Source organism: Ornithodoros turicata, chromosome 1, assembly GCF_037126465.1.
Source record: "Ornithodoros turicata isolate Travis chromosome 1, ASM3712646v1, whole genome shotgun sequence".
NCBI classification, from domain to species: Eukaryota; Metazoa; Arthropoda; class Arachnida; order Ixodida; family Argasidae; genus Ornithodoros; species Ornithodoros turicata.
The window spans coordinates 28,996,729-29,017,238 of record NC_088201.1 but is presented as its reverse complement, the minus strand read 5'-3'; the positions used below and the strand labels follow the sequence as shown (position 1 = coordinate 29,017,238).

General features: G+C 42.8%; 1 protein-coding gene and 1 long non-coding RNA gene across 5 annotated transcripts in view; one reads left to right on the top strand and one right to left on the bottom strand.

The window, feature by feature from the left end:
- Positions 1–20,510, top strand: part of LOC135377806 (uncharacterized) — a 53,993-nt gene that overhangs the window by 15,106 nt on the left and 18,377 nt on the right. The gene's annotated exons all lie outside the window — the stretch shown is intronic.
- LOC135377807 (uncharacterized) lies at positions 3,541–18,696 on the bottom strand. 2 transcript variants are annotated; one of them, XR_010418201.1, is made up of 4 exons: positions 18,564–18,696; positions 16,166–16,369; positions 15,549–15,671; positions 3,541–3,837 (listed from the first exon to the last, which is right to left on the bottom strand). It is a non-coding gene; the product is annotated as an uncharacterized LOC135377807 (long non-coding RNA). The 2 variants fall into 2 exon arrangements; XR_010418200.1 differs by lacking the exon at positions 3,541–3,837 and adding an exon at positions 13,436–13,654.

The window sequence follows — 20,510 nt, the reverse complement described above, 5'->3', positions numbered from 1 at the left end:
AGCTCTAGCATAAAAGAACGAACAAAGGCACAGCCTTGCTGTAAACTTGGTTTCACGTTACCACTTCTTGGAGCCAGGGTGTCTACCAATCTGGAAAACCTGGAATTGTTAAAGAATTTTGATGTGTCTGGAAAAGTCAAGGGATTGTCAGGGAATTTGCCGAAAAGTAGCTTAAGTCAGGGAAAATCGCAGACAAGTGCCATGACAGTGCACAGCAAATCGCAAGTGCTGAGCAATGCTTGAGCGGCAACTCTGTAGCAACACTGCCGTGAGTAGCAGTTCGGCAAAACGACAAGCTCAGATGCAGAGAAGTAGGGCAGCATCACTAATACCACTATACTCAATAAACTATCCGTGTTTGAGGGATCTGTATCAAAACATAGCAGCAGGCACAATGTTTTGGTCAGGGAATTTGCTTGAAATAATCAGTGCAAACCTGGAAAAGTCAGGAAATTTGATGGCTGCAATTTGGTAAATACCCTGGGAGCCCATGTTGAGGGTAACTCGTTACTGTAACTGAGCTACTTTTTTCAGTAATTTTTGACTTAACTCGTTACTTTTGAGCTCCAGTAACTTCTGGAGAAACTCGTTCATTTTTTAGGTAACTTTGTCAAAGTAACTTGGAGAAAGTTCCAAGTTCCTTTTGTTCGATCCTCATCTACAAACATTGAAAGCTGCGTTCTCCCTCCCTGGTGACTTGAGATGCCAGCAACGTGCACTCCGGTGATACGTGCACGGCACGTCTGACTCCCCTGTTGTTAAGCAGTGAACGCTACAAATTCTGTTTTGGCCGTACATTAGGAGGCTCAGGTGACGCTCATCGTAGTCACAAGCAGTGTATTTATAATGACAGTGAGCATTGTGTAGTAGGGTTAAAAATTGGCGCGGTTCTACGACATGTGCGCATAGGACAACTCATAGAACATAAACTTGCTTTGTGCTCCGTTCAAGAACCTTATTTCGAGATCAAAATCATCAAATCCCTCCCTAAAGAAGCACATAAACGTAGGCTGCTTTCGTTATATCAGATATTGGTATAGTTTTCGTATATCAACTATTTTGAAACGTCTTGCATCGCCCATTGCGAGATCAAGATCTGAATTAATTATAGAGAGGTCAAGAACTAAAAAGTATATTATTGGGTAGCAAGTAACTTGGAAGGAACTAGTTACTTTTCTAAAGTAGCTTAAGAACTTGAAGTTCATTTTCATTACGTGTTAATAACTGAGTTACATTTCTTGCACAGTAACTTAACTGGTAACGAGTTCCCTTTGTCGAGTGACTTCCCCATCTCTGCTGGGAGCCCACGTAGATGAAAGTTCACTAGGAAGAATGTCACAAGGATTCAGTTTTTTTGGTTGTTCAAAATTCAATCACTGCGCGTTGTTTTAAACACCTTGACATAGCAAGCCCACTCGACAACAATGCAACAACTGCTGACAAAGAACAAGTTCAACAGAATTCAACGATTCTTGGCATGTTTGTAGTGGGTGAACGTAGCTACAAGGTGGCAGCATGCACTGCTCTGTATGATGTTTTCATTCCTTTTCAGTCACTCCTCGTATTTTGGGTGGCCCCCTGAAACTCCTTGTGTTGATACAGTATTATATGATTAATAATTAATACATGATAACTTGTGGTATTATGTGGCAACACAACTACGACTATGAGTGACGGCACAGTAGATAAATTTGGACCACTTAAGGATTCTTTAATATGCCCATAACGCTACGTAGCAACTACCGTATTTTCCGGGTCATAACGCGCGCGTTATATGATATTAGAGCACTTTTTTGTTATACGATTAGAGCACTTTTTTTACTGTATAATACGCACGTTATACAGTAAAAAAGTACTCTGAAGAGGTCCTGCGCGTTATCTAACGGTGTGTGTTATACACGGAAATATTTTCCTGCAGAGCTCCTTTTCAGGTCTGTGATGTAGAAATTCTAGCCTCTTCCAGGGTGTGCTGTGACTTTCTCCCAAACCTCTTAGGGTCAGTTCACAAAACCGGCACACTGGACATAATACTGCTTAAGGATGCTGTTAAGCTGTCAATAATCCTGAATTCATTTCAGAACGGTAAAAGTGCTAGGGTGCAGGCGAGCTGGTAGATTGTAAAACGACGAAAAATCTGAGACAAGGAGCACAAAGGAACACACACAACACGTTCTCAAAGGCATTTCAGGAGGCTCGCGTGATTGAGAAGGGACGCGAAACCGAAAGCGGAGAGGAGACTGAAGTATACTATGACACCGACTCTGTTGCATCGAAGTTTAACAGCTTTGACTAAATGTGTTTCAAATAAAGCATATGCATATATGATACACCGCCTTTGTTTATTGTGTATACTGGTGGCAGTATAGGAGTTTGTAGCAACATTGCGGTGCACGTTATACATCGAACTTTTTTCAAATTCTGCCCGTTTTCAGGGGTGCGCGCTATACACCGGAAAATATGGTAGTCTGTATCCTGCCACCACATTACTGGCTTGATGAGGGGTACAGAGGGGTGTGCCGCAATGTATAGAGGGCCCCCAATTGCCAAAACCAGCTTTTCAATTTTTTCCCACAATAGAAGAGTGACTGCAGTGACAGGGTCTTACTGACGCATATTTTTGTTTGAATAAAGGGGGAAACTAAAGTGAATATCAGGGAGAAATACATTAGAGCAAAGCTACTTCAAAATACTTCAAGATTCGTTTACCAACATTTTTTCCTTTTGTTTTCAAGCACAGGGTGCAACATGCAGCCAGTTATATTGTAGTGTTCACAAACAGTATTAGACAACTACACATATGGTATGTCTAATTATACCTTTTGTCAATTGAAATGCCCCCTCTGTGGGCAATTTAACTTGTACATTTCATTTCCAACTGGTCGCCGCAGAGATTTCTATCGGTTAATGCAGAATCACATGCGCAGTCTCTTTTTTCTTTTTGGTACCGCTTCAAACAGGAACGGGGCTGCACAGAATGTGGGGCTACTTGTAACACACAACGCATGTACAACACTGTTTGGAATTTTATGACGAAAGTTGAGAATATATTTTGCACATGTGCATATAAGGGAGAAGTGGCCCCCTAGCAGGGGTTCACACCTGGGCCCCTCGAATCCTGATGCTGGCCTTGGTCAGGGTCAAGCAGCAACCTTTGGAATCGGTGAACAGGCATGTTCGCCGTTGACACAGGTCTGTGCTACAGTGTGGCATTAAACTTTGCGTTCACATGCACAACATATCAAGTGTGCAGCTGAATAGTGTGATTCCATAATAATGAATATGTAAAGATACTGGAACGGGCGATAAATAGCTGCAAAAGCTTTCGAGTGAATGACCAAATATTTACGACTGTTGGAGTCCCTTTGGTACTTACAGTCAGTGTGGGGAGACAAAAGCAATACAGTTCTCAACTAGAATGTAACTGCAACACAGTAGCCATAACAGTTAAAAAAAAAAAAAGTAGATGAGGCATAAATACCGTATAAACCCCTGCAGGTAAAGACAACATACCTTTTGCCATTTGCATATGATGTCGCATGCATACCATATGTTGATTTGCTGTCACTTTCAAAAGCGTGACATGTTAAGTTTGATTTCCGGCTTTGTTTCAGTAAAATGACTGGCAGCATCTGAAACCAGTTATTCTTTGTATTCTCTATACAGCAGATCAGAAAACCTGTGTTGAGCAAGTTTGAAATGACTTTCTGAAGCCTGCTTTGTTTGTGTATCTAAGTTGCATTTGTGCATTACTCTGTGCATTTTTTAATCATTCAGATTTGACATAATGTACAGCCTTTTCTTGCCAAATGCTACCTTGTGTCCATCGTAGTCTGGTATCTGACAAAGATATATGGTTTGTTGTTACTGCAAGGTAATATACGTGATAATTAAGAATGTTGTGCAGTTTCTGCAGGATTGTTAATTTCTTTTTGCTAAGTATCCCCAAACTGAATGTTTCAGCCACATGGTAATGCTAATGGTTCTGTCACTGCTGTTGTGGTAACATGTGCTATCAAGTCAAGCGGCTGGCTCAAGTCAAGGTGGCTGCCATGTACTATTATTTCAGTTAAAACGAAGCCAAGTTGAAACACACTCTCGTATGATTATATCTTAGTCTAATGGTCCCCACTCAATTTTGGAACAAAAATTCAAGGGTTTTTCAAGGCGTTTTTAAGGTTCAGCCATCATTTTGCACTGGATGTAAAGCACAGTTTATGACCAGGACTTTAATATTTCAGAAAAATAGTTAGAAGCTACACGTATTACACGACAGAAGACATAGACGGCACTATAGTGATCTGTTCACTAACGTGACTGAGGACTCCTGAATGTTAAAGATCATAGGACAGAAAGGAAGGCGAATGAATAAATTGAAAGGTGCCATTCATTTCTCGCATTCTGACTTCCGCTCCCGATTGCTATTGCAATGAGTGCTAGCTCCTGTGGTTTCAAAATTACACTCCTGACTCTAGATAAGTTGAATAAGCTGCAGCTCTGCAAGAATAAGTAAAGGAAGCAAAATCTAGAGTTTTCAAGGACTTAGGAAAGCTTAAGGGTTTCCCCGACCTTGAAAACAGCATTTTCGAATTCCAGGGTATTCAAGGGTTTCAAGGTCTAGGTAGAAAACATGATGTACTTGCACCTGACTTCTTTTCTATGTAATGTTTTTTGAGATAAATGCTTCCCTCAAGGTGGTGCTAGACAGGATATCTTGGGGCTGATAAGGTTGGACACTAAGGCTAGAGCAGAGAGAATTTTTACCTGTTGCCAAAAATTTTGGTTCACTGGGGCTCCCAAGTGCAGAGAAAATGCTTTCATAAAGGTTTTGAACCTCACACTTAAGTCGTGCAAGTAACCCCTGCATTACACACATAAATAAAATGCGCATTTTGGAGCTTGTTGCTGTTTTCCTTCTATTGGCAACTTGGTAGAATTGCTGTGAGGGACGTTAAACATGGGTGCCCTGTACTGAGATTTGAATGTAAGTGGACAAAATTAATCTATGGACTGACGGCATTGCTCGTGATCATAGTTGTCCTGTGATACAAAACTACAAATTATCATTATCTTTCTTCAGATAAGCGAAGCACCCAGGACGAGACACCGCAACGTGGTGTCCCTTTCATGGAGTCCCCATTGTAATAGTGATGTCAGTCCAAGCTTACTGGTGCTGTTGGTTCAGGGGTGGGTGTAATCTGCATCACACATGTATCGAAAGTGAAATGCTCAATGTGAAAAGTAGATATCTTCTTAACTGAGCCATGGACCTACAAAATACTACATTATACTAATTTTTGAATTGAGAACACTAGTCATGCTTTTTCTGTAGAGCTGTGAAGTGCAGAACATTTATACAACAAAATTAATTACCTATCGCATGGGAGCGCATAAGTATGATGAGGCCATACGTAAATTCCAAGCTGAGAGCTTTTCTCCTAACTATTGTTCTGGAACCCTTTTTCTTCCATTTTGCAGCAGAAAAGCACTGACCGTATTCTTAGAGTACTAAAACGCTTAAATTTTATTTCTCTTTGGAGAAAAACACAATATTGGTGTACACACCACCACATATCAGACAATTTCTTCACCATAGATTCTGGCAACCATGGCATCCCATTGCAGATTCTCAAAAATACATGTGATTTTGTCAAACGTCGATTCTGTCCAACGTTGATTTTGTCCAAGGTCACCATAGCTTGCCGTTGTTGTAGCATAGCCATTCCACGCCAGATGATCCGAAGTGGGCGCTCGACCATCACAGATTTTTTTTCAAAATAATTGTGCAGGTGGAAATCCCATGTGGTAGTTCTGGAGTTCCCAACAGTAGTTCTGGAGGACGCAGCTCAAAATACATTATCTTTAGTCAGAAAAGTATACCCCACCTTTTTGCCATTTATTCACCTGCGTGTGATGTGACAAGATACTGCATGTGATCTTTATGTTGTGGAGAGGTGTAATGTCACCCACTGTGTAGGATTTTGCAAAGCGGGTTTCTCCCTCACCCTCTAATCTCTTCTGTTTGTCAGTGCTTAACTGCTTTTGCTGGCAACTCAGAAGTGAGGTATTCACTGCCCCTTGTTGAGTGGGGTCCCAGGTATGTCCTAAAAAAATTTAATGTTTCTGCGCGTAGTACACCGTGTTGGCAGAGCTCGAAAATGTAAAATTTGCGATTTCCCCAACTTTCGACTGCCATTTTCGGGATGTGGCAGTCCATGTCAAAATAACTGCAAAGTGCTATTCAATAAAGAAGATATTACACTACATAATACTAAAAAATTGGAAAACTACTTTTTGAAATGCGCTAGGTTTTTTTTTTTTTTTTTTTTTTTTTCTGGATCGCTCTCGGCATCCCGTGGATACATTGAAGTCTGCTTTCTAACCACGTTCTGCAGTGAAACCCTGAAACAGCTAAATGGCCGTATCTTGAAATAACTGCCGATGTCGTGCTTTCCCTTTTTTTTTGTGTGTCACTTTTCTGTATTTCTTCCTTAGAGTGACTTGGATGCTCATAGTGAGCCCTTGTTGGCAAGGGGGTAGGAGCACTGCACGGGCTTACCAGAAAGGCTGAGCCCAGCCTGGCCCGAGGACCGGGCAGGGCCAGGTAAAACCTTTTTTTGCAGGCCTGGGAAAGGCTCGGGTTTCACATTATGGGCCACGAGCTGGGCCCGATCGAGCTCTAACCTGTGTAACCTAACTTTTTGCTAGCCACTGTCAACTTTTACAGCCCACTTCACTGGGCTGGGCCAAGTAGCTCAGACATTGCTTAGGTTTAGGCTGGGCGGGGAAACAAATTATTCGGGCTTCGGCCGGGCCAGGTATCGAGTTGTCGGGCCAGGCCCAGGCGGGTAAATTAAAGAAAGGCAGGACCTGGACCTTAGAATGTGGCCCGTGCAGTGCTCTAGTCTAAACACGTAGTCGAATTCAGTCAAGAAGCAGATTGTGTCACACTTGTGATAAGTGCACACGCTATGTGTGCGTTCTACAAGTAATGTCTAGAAAATGGATGATTTACAGATAAGATGGCATAGACGCAGGCAAGCTGGTGGATGAAATCCATGAAGAATGGAGCCCGAGTGTGAGCAACACAGAAGCCATGCGTCTGTGTTGCCCACGCTTAGGCTTTGTTCTTCATGGATGATTTACAATGTATTCTGTCTACAAGCAGCTGCTTGCGAAGGTAGGGTGTACATTTATATTCTTCATTTTACGTGCAATAAGTCTTGTTTACATTTGCATTTATTTCCTGGCTCTCAAGGCATCTTTATCCAGCCCTGCTTCTTTGGGCCACAAAACTGGCACGCGGAAACCTATGCACGGAAAATGAAATTGACGAATTTCGATGAATTGAGTCTAAGTGAGCAAACCGTCCTACTTTGGTCCTCACTCTGAGGCAACTCATTATTCCATTTCACTACATTACCGCCAGCAATGGGGTAGAGTATCGCGTCGGCGATGAAACTGCCCACTCATGATCATTCAAATAAAGTTGTTGTTAATGTATCCGCAGAATGCCAAGAAAAAATGAAATAATGTACTTTCTCCCACGTTTCAAAAAGTAGTTTTTTAATATGTAGTGGAACACCTCCTTTATCGAATAGCACCTTGCAGTTGTTTTAACATAGGTCGCCAACCCCAAAAATGGCGGTCGAAAGTTGGGAAAATTGCAACTTTTACATTTTCGAGCTCCGCTGCCACGCAATGTACTATGCACATGAAGACAAAACTTTTTCAGGACATACCTGGGACCCCACTCCATAAGGGACAGTGAATACTTCACTCCTTAGTTGCCAAACTGACGAACAGAAGGAAAATGGCGCTGTTTAGGCACGCCATTAGAGGGTGAGGGAGAAACTCACTTTGCATTACCTACACAGTGGGTGACATTACACCTTTCCAAAACATAAAGATCACATGCGGTATCTTATCACATCACGAGCGCGTGAATAAATGGCAAAAGGTGAGGTATACTTTTCCGACTTTGCCGTACTGATTTAGGCCTCTAAAAAAATTAAAGGGAATGTATTTTGAGCTGCGTTCTCCAAAGCCACTGTTCCATGTGGGTCTTCTAGCTGCACAAATAAATTTAAAAAATCAGTGATGGTCGAGCGCCCACTTTGGATCATCTAGTAAAGATAAAGTAAAAAAAAAAAAAGATCTATCTGATCTAGCTGAGAAATGGCCCAGCAGTTGCAACACATGATGGTCTCCCGCACTTCCTTGCCTAGGTACAGACACACCGGAAAGTCTTGTGGCTGACGTGGCCACTGCTCTGTGTTAGGCCAGATGTGTTGCATCATCAAGATGCCAAAGACTAGCAAAGTTTTGGCTAAAGACTGTTTAAAAATTCAGATGAGGCAATGTGTGTTATTTTACATCACCTGTAACCAGGCAGTATGTGGGCATCAGGACACGATAGTGGATAATACGTAGTGTGAGCTACTGTGCTGAAAGTAGCTTGAAAGGCAGTAGAAAAGCACCTACATCAGCACTCTGCATTAGCGTTGAGCATACAGCTAAGCTTCAGCAAATCAGGAGTGTTGTTTGGCTGAAGGGGTAAAATTTGGCCAGATTACTTGAGGACTACTTTAATAATGTTAAACTATGTGTTATAATTTCATATGTTACACAAAGCATTATGCAGATTTTCAACACTTCAAGAGGATGAGTGTGCAAGCCTCTTGGGGTGCATAGAAGTATGAGTAACTTGAGGTACTGGCACAACTATAGTGGGACATGTCAAGCCAAACATATTTTGTTGCAAAAACATTTATATAACACTACGGTGTTACCATTCTTGTGGAGAGGTGCGACAGACCATGTTTACTATGATAGCGTATGACCACTATTTAATTTTTCCTCACAGAAGAACACTTCCCACCTTTTAGTGTGGAATTTGGATGATTTTACTGCTGTGACAGCAATTGGGGAAGTTGGCGAAGCATGGAAAATTTCACTCTGCTAGGGAAACTAGAGCACTGCGAAGGGCCGGGCTGGCCCGAAAACCTGAGCCCAGCCTGGCCCAGCCCGCGGGCCAAAATTGGGCCTCAAAGTCATTTTGACTGCGGGCTCGAGTCCAGTCTGAGAGTTCACCGGCCTGAGTCGGGTCGAGCTTTTGTGAGCCATTCTCTTACATTAATGTTTCCACAACATTCCTTTTGAAAGCAAAGCAACTAAGTGTGTGGGCCCTTCCTCAGTCTTTCTGCTAAAATGTAAGTGTCACATTATTCTTGATTTTGCCTTTTTGAGGATCATGCCTTCGCCACAGGCATGTGTCTGTATGAGTCTCTCCCGTATCGATTGAACCTGTTGGATGGATTGCATTACAAAATCTGCCTAAGCAGCTGCGCGCCGGGCTTCGGCCAGACTGAGCTTTCAGCAGCCAGGTCGGGCTAGGGCACGGTATGGACCGGGCCAAGATTTTGGCACACAGGTCAGGCTAGGGTCGGGTAAGACCTGGTGGCTTCGGGTATGGGCCAGGTTGAGCCAGTAAATTCAGATCTGTGCAGTGCTCTAAGGGAAACGAGAAAGCTATTTATTTTAAGCGACAACAAAAATTTGGGATTGGATTGTAATTTTCTTATCCATAAGAATGGAATGGTATGGCATTACAAGTACACATAGTGTCACATGGAACAAAATTTTAAAAATCTGCAGTGTGTCGCTTCAAAAAAGTGGGTACTGCTACTGCACATGACGTCGCTTTGAGACACACACACCAGAAGAGGCTCAGAATCCTAGTAAACCTCTTAATTGAAATATTGATGTGGCCCCAAAGCAGAGTCATGGGTCAACGAATATGGTTACCATCTCAGCAGATGTTTAGAGCCCACCCTGAGATTTTTCTCAAAATTGAAATGTCCAGCCTAGAGCCATGGTGAAGAGCTCGCACTTCTGTGATAGGTAATAATAAAATTATATACCAGTGCTCCAAATGTAATTAATGCTGCTTGGTGGGGGGAGGAATAATGCTGGTGCCTTTTTTTGGAGGGGGGAAGGGGGGGGAGGGTGAGTCACACAAAGGCTTCGTTGGCCATGTGCCCCCTGTCTGCCCCAGAGCATGGTGGCATCAATCATATCATGGCTGAAAGGTTGCATTGAAGCAGAAATGTGTAAATATCTGTTGCAGAAGCACATCAGTGCTCTGACGTGATTACTCCCAATAGCAAAAATGTCGATAGTGCTCTAAACTTTCAGTATATTGATTTTTTTACACTGGCTTACATAACAGAGAGAGAAAAAAACAACAACAATAGGACGTTTCAACACCTATACAGGCGTCCTCATCAGCATGAACACAACGAAATGGCTTCGAGCACATTTCGAGTGCTCAAAACATTTGCAGAAATTGTACATCATTTGTGGTTCGACTTGACCTGGTTGGTAGCCTTGTACAGTGCTGGACAAAAGTTTACGGAACGCGTGAGCAGTGTGGTTTCTTCTCGGTGCGACACCCTAGCGGCAGGCGGAAGCGGGCTCGTTCACTCTGGTTCACTCGTTCAGTGGAGGGGAGGGGAATGTGCCGATAGCGACACCAATGGAAACCTCTTCGTGAGCACATTCAAGCGATACTTTTACACAAGTATAAATCATCATTAAAACCTGTTAAGTGTGGCATACCCCATGGTAGCATGTTCCTCCATGATCCTCTTCTATTAAATCTAGATGTCAACGATATCACCAACTTATGTTATACTATAACGAAATTTGTCATGTATGCCGACAACACTAGCATCTTTATCAATGATGTAGACATTCACGAGGTCACTCACAAGGCAAATATGTTATAACAAAAGCCAACTATCTGGTCTAATGCACAATGTGTTACATTGATGTAGTATTTCGATCACAAAATCGTAAATTTCATGAGATGAGTACTATTATCTTATATGGTGAAAAGGTGGATGTGGTGGAAACAGTGAGGGTTTTAGGTGTATACATATCTGCTACTCTTACATGGGATACGCACATAGTTTGTTAGAAAGAAAGTATGCTCTGCTTTGGGTGTCATACATAGATACAAACAGTTCTTACCAGGTAATGTGTAAAAAAATGCTGTATGATACACCCATAAGTTCTCAGCCCCGTTGCTGTCTACTGGTTTGGGGGTACCTCCCCGAAATCTTCTTTGATAAAGCTATTAGTGCTTCAGAAAAGGTTTTTGCATATTTTAGAAAATGTAGATTATCATGATATGACCAAGGGTTTTTTCAAAAAACATACAATATTGAAAACACATAACCTGTATAACTACAGATTAGTTTTAACATATAGAGCTGCAATTAAAAACAACTTGAGTGAATTTTTGGACATGGCAAGCATACAGCTCTTCAATCACGTCTACACATATCATTACCCTTTAAAATATAAATCCCACAATGTAGAACATCGTACAGTTTCAAGACTTTGCAACACAACCTAGCAAAGCTCTTACAGGGGACGTAAACAGGTATAAAAGTTTTTTTTTTTTTTTCCATTTCTCTGCATTATATTATTGCAACCTAGGCAGTGAAAGCTCCTTGCAATTACTAGCGCTCAAAACCAAAAGGCGCTTGCATACGGATGAAATATTCACTGCACTCTTTTGCTTTTTAGCTCCTCTCCTGCACTCTAACTTTACGTCATTTTGACGTGGCGCTGACCTAACCAATTACGATCAAGGGTTCCACGTATGATTTTATTTAACTTGCGGAAATGGACTAGATGAATGTGAGTCTTCTTCTGTTCAAAATCGAAGCAGTTAAAACCTCAAACTTTAAAAGAAATGCGTTCAATTTAGGTATCACACGCACACTACGTTTTCCGCGCAGTAGCACGCAGCACACCGCGAGCGCGAATGAATATCCGGCATGGTATGAAGTTCCGGAATCTTAGGTTGGTGTGCGATGGGTCATCTTCATCTTTGCACAGTTCCGATGACTGGGCTGCCATACTTTGTTTTGAGCCACGTGGCATCGCGTCACCAGCTCGCATGACACAGTGGCTAGCGTGCTGGCCATGTCACGCCATGACTGGGAGGTACCCGGGTTCGAATCGCGTCATATCATAGTAGCCCCATTGTTAAAGTTTGCGCCAGCCGAAGATGTTGGAGGTGCCACGACGATGAACTTCAAAACCACAGAGCGCAAAATGTAGTTCCGCACAAACAAAAAGGAGCAGTCCGCCTCCCAGCTGATAATGAAGTCTGTTTATACACGATATGCAAAACGCAGCGCCCTCTTATAGCACACACAGAAACCTCAGGAATTCTGCCATGTCTGAGGCTCCCTCCACGACCCGAGTCATACACACGACTCACGTCCAGCTATTGCGTGTCTTGCTTCACACATGTGCTGTTTCACCATGTTATTCACATGATGAGACGAGGGGACCAAAAGGGAATGCAAGTAAGGCAAGAGTGTTTCTGAATTCCTTGGTGCATTGGAGCGCAGTCATTTCGATTTTGGGAGAGAGAACTACGTTAACGTACTGCAAGGCTGCTCTTTAATGCCATCCTATGACATATTTAGACAGTTCAGTACAGTCCATTTAAGAACTATTTAGTGCACTGTATATGGCATAAACATTTGGTACAAAATATAAGCTAAAAAATAAAAGCTTAGTACGACTGCGGCAAGTATCGATAGTCAATTATGCTAGTTATCTATCTATGGTTCTGGACACTATCGATGACTTATCGATAGTTTTGCATCACTACTACATGTTCACTTGGTTGTTTTCTCTCTGGCTTCTTCTTGAACATGAGGACTGATGGCACAGCAAATTCATAGACAGCCTACTTTCCCGTTTGGTACGTTTATGATAAAATCAGTCTCTTTGAAGTGCCGTGAACACACCTTTGCTGTGTCAGCATTGAACTTATCTTTTCTCTTGGTGACTAGCAGTCATTTCTGTCTGAAGGGAGCTGTTGAAGGTGACTGTAAGGCAAGCATCAAGTGTCCTCGCACGAAATGATCGAAACAGTCAGAGTGCACCGTCTGAGGGGCACATCTAAGGAGGACTACCTGTCTGATAAACAGTCACATAAAATGCAGTACAACCAAACATGACAGTAATGTGGGAGATGCTCAAATAACGAAAACTGAGATTCACCGAGCTGAGAAAGACCACATTTTAAACCAGTGCGTAACGGTGAGTATCACAGCGTTGTTCATATAGCAACAACTGCAATCGTACTAAGCTTTTATTTTGTACCAAATGCTTCTGCTGTATAAAGTGCACAAACAAGTTCTCAAATGAGCTGTACTAAACTGTATAAATTTCTCCTGGAATGGGATAGCAGCATCGTTCCACTAGGTTAACGTAATTTTCGTGCCCAACCTATGTCAGAGCGCTCAAAGCTTTCAATGCAATAAGGAATACAGTCAGGTTTTCTTACCTGGTTTACATACCCCTTCGAAACCCGCGTCTCATCACATAAATAAGATGTTGAAACAGCATATGCGAGAAGCATGACACGCGAGAGAACTGTTGTATGACAGTGAAAGTGAAGAAACAAATAAGTGAATAAATACCGAAACTGCCGCGGTGTGTCACAACCAGCCCACTCGCCCACCCCTCTGGACAAATGAACTCGCCCGCTTCCGCCCGCCGCCAGGGTGTCGCACCAAGGAGAAAATGCACCGCTCGCGTGTTCTGTAAACTTTTGTCCAGCACTCTACAAAAAGAAGCAGAGAAAGAGCAAAAAAGACAGAAAGAAGAGTATGGCATATTTCTGCGCAAGTACATATTCGGGAACACTTCATACATGAAGTGTAATTTCACAACTTTGCTTCCCATAACATAGTGTGTCCACCACTACATGTGCTGCTCTTGAGCTCAGTGTTTCAATCCCTCCAACTCATGAACCACACACCATGAATGCACCACAACAATGTCCTGCCTAGTTAGTGTATTGCTCTTGAAACTCTTCTCTGCAACCTGACACTAACATGAGACCAAGTGGGAGATGCCACAAGCTGCAACTCTGTACAGCATAACCGAAAGTTTCACAGACTGGTGATATTGCAGATACATCCTTATGGTGGTTTACAGCACGAAACACTAAACTGCTGCAACTTGTTTGACCATTCAAGAAAAGAGGTCATGAAAAGGCATCACCCACTATGCACACCCTCTGATCACCGATCGCAGATGTTACTTTACACTAGGGATATGCCCACCGAATCTGCGAATCCACGAATCCTAGGCAGGGATTCCAGACTCGGGAATCCGAATCCCAGTGTCCAAAACGGCGAATCGAATCTTTAGAATCCACCAACCACGTTTGTTTGTTTCTTTTTCAAATTGTCGCCTCCGGAGTCCGCCGAAAGCCTCACTGACTAACGGGTGCTTTCTTCTTTCTTTGTTTACATTGCTCTGAACTGAAAGAGTTCAGGCAGGAACTGTTGGCAGGAAAGTTTAAAAGTAATGTGGTTTTGCTTTTGATTGTTGCCTAGTTTTATGGAAATAATATAACTCAGACTCGAGAATTTATCTACTTCTTGTAGCTGATGAACAATATGTTAAATAAATTATGTTTTAAGAAGAACTATATGGGTATATTTTCTCCCAAAACTGGACTATTATTCAATTTGTTTGTCATTAAAGAAATGTATCATATTCTGCTTCAAAACACTTTTGAGTAGAAGTTTTTTTCTTGGCTTTTTAAACTCTTTTTAAAGAAAGGATTCGAAAGATTCGAGATTCCTAAGATTCATGGATTTGCAGAACCTTCCTTGGATTCTGATTCTGATTCTGAAAATTCTGGATTCGTCCCATCTCTACTTTACGCACATGCTGGTGGCCCTCTTATCAGCATGCCAAACCTTGCACACACCTTAGATTTTCATAGCCACTCTCACATTCACACAGATAAAAACACAATCCATACAGGCAGCATGTTGCTCAAGTGACGATGGAATAGCTGAGGTCGATAAAGCACAAAAAGGAAGCACAACACTTATGCCTTTCTACAGATATTCAGCCCATCATTAACTGCTGCCAGTGTACTCAGTTAGATTATGGCTCTGCGATTTGGTTTCTGGCAGCTATTACAAAAATTAATTATTTAGAGCAAATCCAAAGAAAAGCAAAGAAAATTAGCTTAGTTTTTAACAAGTTTTCTCATTATGACTCATCTTCACAACTGCTGGAATTAGCTGGTATTCCTACATTATAAAACAAAGTCAAATTTCAATGCCTAAAACACTTTGATTAATTTTGAATCACCACACTTGCATCAATCAATCATTGTACATCAATTTAGCTTTCACACCAATCACTCAGAACAGATCTAGCAATATCATTTTAAGTCTGTTTAAAAAATTTGTTTGTTTGTTTTTCAGCTGCCATTGCCAATTGAAATAATTTACCACAACAGCTGTCAAATGTCACACATTGTCCTCTTTTACTTGAGTTTAATTTTTATCATCTTGCGTATTTTTGTGATGTGTATTGCCCCTCCTTCTATGGCTTACTATCTAAGCGAGAAGTATTCTAAATAAATAAATAAGGAAAGAAAGAATTATTTCAAAGATGCTGCTATGAGAAATAACTTCAAACTTACTTACCTTATGCAATGGCCAGCCTAGCGCTATATGAAGCACGTAGAGGTGTGTCGGACGGGTCCTGACAATTGTATGCTCGCTTCCATCAAGTGAGTGCCTAACTTGGTACAGGATGATGACAGGAACCTAAACTAATAAGTACTTAGTAAGTGCCTTCAAGTAATATTGGCTGGACATTCTTTTGGTTGGTGTCAACATCCTGCAAGTCAGTTTCACCTCGCACTTCCTGCCATGTCAGGTTAGATCAAGCTAGGCTAGGTTAATTTATGTTAGTTTAGTCTAGTTAACTTAGTTCAAGTTGGCTTCGTGCAGCTCGTCCTCCGCCACGCGCACGCTCCAGAGCAGAGCCCCGCTGCATAAACATTCAGGTCTGTCCGATGGGCCTCTAGACACAGCGTTCTCTATATGTGATTCACATGATGTGAACTGAATATAGCTATATTTAGGTGTGGAATGTGTTTTGTGTTAGTGGGGTAGTGATGCTACTAAGATAGTATTCATGCCAAGTTACAAATTCTCGTGTAAAAAATGTTACCTGGAGGAATCAAAATTCATGCTGATGAACATGCAAATCCTGTAAAAATACACCTTACAAGAGAACATCAGGCACCCTGTCCTACCTCTGTGCATGAAAAAGAGGGCAAGCTCCCCACAGCTGGAGCTCGAGGGGGGGGGGGCTACCAGGGGGCTGCTAGCTTTAGCTGGGCTCGAGGGGAGGGCTGCTAGCTTTAGCGGCTTGAAGTAGCACACGAACCAGAAGCATTCAATTTTAGTCGTTTCTTGTTTCCACGTTCTCTCAGACCGACGCCATGGAGTCTTTAATACTGCACAAACAGATTTTTTACCGATGTCTTCACATTTTCTGTTGCTAAAAATATATTATCATTGGGCTCTGTACTCGTGCAGTGTATCTTGCGTTAATTGGTGATAGCAAACTGTTACAACTGACCTGTAACAGCCGATACCTCTCTAACTAAGAGACGGGCGGGGTCGGTTGGCACATGACAACAGCGAAGACGACAACAGTAAGACAGAGACAGCCAGGGAACGTCGAACTTTCAACCTTTAATCGTATGATAAAAGGTTGGAAGTTCGATGTTCCCTGTCGGTCTCTGTGTTGCTTTCATCGTCTTCGCTGATGAGTCTCTAATGCTGTTCCTGCGTCTGATTTTTTCTTGATTAATATTACTAGTACATTCCTACCAAAATTTCTGAGCAAACCCTGCATGGCCGATTTGTAATATTGGTACCTTCAATGCCACCAGAAACGGACCGGTTCAGTCGCAGGCTTGGTGATCTCCCGAGTGAATTTGAGCAAAAGATTCTTCCGAGTGCAGGAGACTTGAAACGGAGCTTTTTGGCTCGCCATTTTCCGCAGTTGTTGACAATGTTCCTGATGATTAACAAATGAAATTGACTGACCTGCAGTGCAACGCACAGACAAGAACCAGTTCGCTGAAGTCAGTGCGGCTTCGTTTTATTTTTACGTTGGACTAAAGCAGTGTTTCCCAAAGTGTGGTCCACGGACCCCTGGGGGTCCGCGAGAGTGTCCGTGGGGTCCGTGGAGTGTCCGTGGGGTGTACATGCTCCCCGATTTCCAAACACCCAGAACTTCCAAAATTGCCACAAGCATGCTTCAACGGCTAGCTTCTAATTTGTGATAGAAAAGTCCTGCAATGCACGTTTGTCCGCGTCACACACATACAAACAAGAAGAAGAAACCAGTCCGGAATTGTTTCTGAAGCTGTATCAAAAGCACGCAGCAGCTGACGAGGTTGCTGGTCATGCACTGGCTGTGACGGTGTGTGTGGGGGGGTGGGGGGGGGTGGGTCTGTGAATTGGTTCTCATCGCTTCCGGGGGTCCGTCACCGCCAAAAGTTTGGGAAACACTGGACTAAAGTATCTGAAGTTACGTATGTTGTCACGGACAAACCTGTCCACATTCGGTGCAACATACGTCTAATAATAATAATTCGTGGCTTTACGTCGCGAGACAACTGTGCCAACATACGTTGCGAGCAGGCGTTTTCTGTGATGAGCTTGAACAAGTCAAAGTTACATTCACAACTAACAAACCTCAACGCAGCCCTTAAGATTGCAATTGTACAATTACTTTCTCACGATGTTGACACAATAGTTAAAAACAAGATGTGCCAAGTGTCCTTATGACACGGCAAATAAAAAGGATTGCTCACCCTATGATTGAGCAACACTAAGTAACCCAAATATATATATTTTATGTCGTTTTAAGTTCTGTGTTGTGTCATCTATATCAGAAACAGGCTACCCCAAAGCCGTGGTATGCAGCCTGCGTAGTTCTTCCATGGCTCAATGTGGCTCATAGGCATGAAGGATTTCGGCACCCCTGGTTTATAATATAGTATATTAACATCCACTGCACAACAACTATTTATACGTGTCGACATGCGCAGCATAGTGGCACCATCGGTGTGCACAGGACCATTTTTTCCTCCCATTTCTTCCGGAACCCCCCTTGCCCACACCTTCTGACACTTCTGACAGCAACACAGAAAGAGAAAGAGCACCACACTTGCACAATTAAATTGTTGGCTGATTGGATGATAGACTTCTTGCCAAAGGTAAAGCTAGGGCAGGTTTGATAAGGTTGCTTTTGTGCTGTATTGTCAACTCAAAGGATACAGCACATCTCACACGAATACGCAGAACCAGTAAGTCGATCGTGGTGTAACTTCAGCAGCGTATCAGCCTTTGTTTAACAAACGGATGTTTTGCAGTAATAATTAACAGACTCGCGTCTTCCGGTGATATGTGTTCCACTTTAAGAACATTCGCAAATTCCGTGATAACCATGCAGATACCATACCAACTCCCAGTTCTTGACATGTCATAACCATCATTTCCTTGTCAATAGTAGCAATTCAACTCTGCAGCTCTCCTTTTCTGATTAGTTTGACTTGACAGCTCTTTACAAGTCGCGTACGAGCACGTGTTGTTGCGTTTTGACGAAAGCGATTATATTCTTACCAAAATACGTACTTGCAACTTCGTGTTGTTATGGTTGTCAGGATGGGATGTAACGGCGTACCTACTGTTGACGGATAGCATTCATAAGTTCTTATAGATAGTCGTCAAAGCCGTGCTGTTTTCAAAGCTTTGAAGTCTGCCTCTATCCTCACTGACTTAGGCCTCCCTATCATAAACATACTAGTATCCCAGATAACATGGCAAGAAAGCAGCTGAGCTGGTGGCACCGAATATACATCCATAATATCGAGATTTTCGTGTGGGTTCTCTACCCTGATCTATAAAGCATTGCCCTTCACTATTCACGATTCTCATGAAAGAAATCATGTGCCGAGCTTAGTTCATTTATCTACCGTGATGGCGTTCAGTTCGCTACGTGATGGCGCGAAGTACAAAATCGTAGGATTAAGATGAGCCCATCTTAAACCTCACATTAGTTACGGTGGTAGTTCACCAAATTGCACGCGAAGCCAGATTGCTGTGTCCGTAACTTGTTGCGGTTCATGAACTACAAGAGATGCTGCCCACGTGCGAAAATTCTGCCTAACATGGACAGGGGCAGCAGTATACGCCGGGTAAGACTAAAAACAATGCCTGAAAAATCTGGTTTTATTCCCCAGTCTTCGGTAAATTTTTTGAAAGGGTATATAGCTTTCTCTTTGGTGGTTAAGGGCCCGCGTGTTTGACCATGTAACACTGTAACTACGTATGCACTTGTCCCTTCCGCTCCCCTTATGTGATAGCACCTTGGACCCTCAAGATACAGCTAACAAATTACAGAGGTTGTAGAGGTGATGGGGTAAGCGGTAATCGTTCTTACACCCAGGGGCGGATCCAGGATTTTTCTGAGTGGGGGGTCCAGCCTTGGCCAGCATGGTAGATATACGATCTAGGTCAATTAAACACTATGTAAAAAAGAAATTGAGGAGGGGGTCAGGACATCCTGACCCCCCTCCCCCCTTTAGATCCGCCTCTGCTTACACCTGCGACTTTGTGGTTACAGTCAGTCGGGCGTTGCGTTGCCAAGGCTTCAGCGTAACTTTCAGCATTTTCATTGGGATTTCTTGCAAAGAAAGGTTGTGTTCGTTTATTGGACTCGACTCTTGCTGGGCGAAAATTCCGTGGTGCGGCTCTGTGACGTCATCGCCCTGGCAGTGACTCCTGTTCTAAAATTCGAGGAATCAACACTAGAGGTGCTCCGGAGTCGCCTCCCAGCGACTCTCTTCTCGATGCGATTCGCTGGAGTCTATGACGTACGATGACTCTCATACGTCACGACTCCGACTCGCGCGAGTTGAATAAACGAACATAACCTTTGTTTTTTCGGATAGTGAAACTGAGGCGTCTGCATTTGCTTTGTAAAATCAGCGCGAAATATCAAACAAACGTCTTAATGCGAGGCATTTGTGCTTTCTCCGGACGAGTCTCCAAAATTCAATGAATAAATAAATAAACGACTAAAAATTTCATTTGTCGTCAGGGGCACGCCCGTCGGCAGAATGGGCAATCGGCGAGCAAAAGTGACCGGCGGCAGCACTTGATTCGGACACACTGCCCTGCCCTGAGAACGAGGGTAGCTGCATTTGTGAGCGACGGGCGACGCGACACCTATCGTTGAGTTTCGTCGCGGCTTGGAATCCCCGTATGGAGGAAACGAGCGTTAGGCTTGGGTAATTTTAACAAGTTAGCTTTAACTTTTGAAGGTTGCTGTCTCCGCGTAACAACTCCAACGAAGTAAGTATTGCGCTATTAGGCTTAGGTGTATGATTCAGCATGCGATCTTCCCAGTGTTTTTGCAAAAGATAGGGAGTGCTATTTAACTTGTCTATTTTGTCTTATCCACGATGGCGGCAATACACGAGTTTCGTTGGTTCTTCAAATGATGTGTCCGACTAGGAGGTCTTCCCGCAACTTACCACGCTTGAACATATTTGTTCAATCATCATCAGCCTAAAGCAT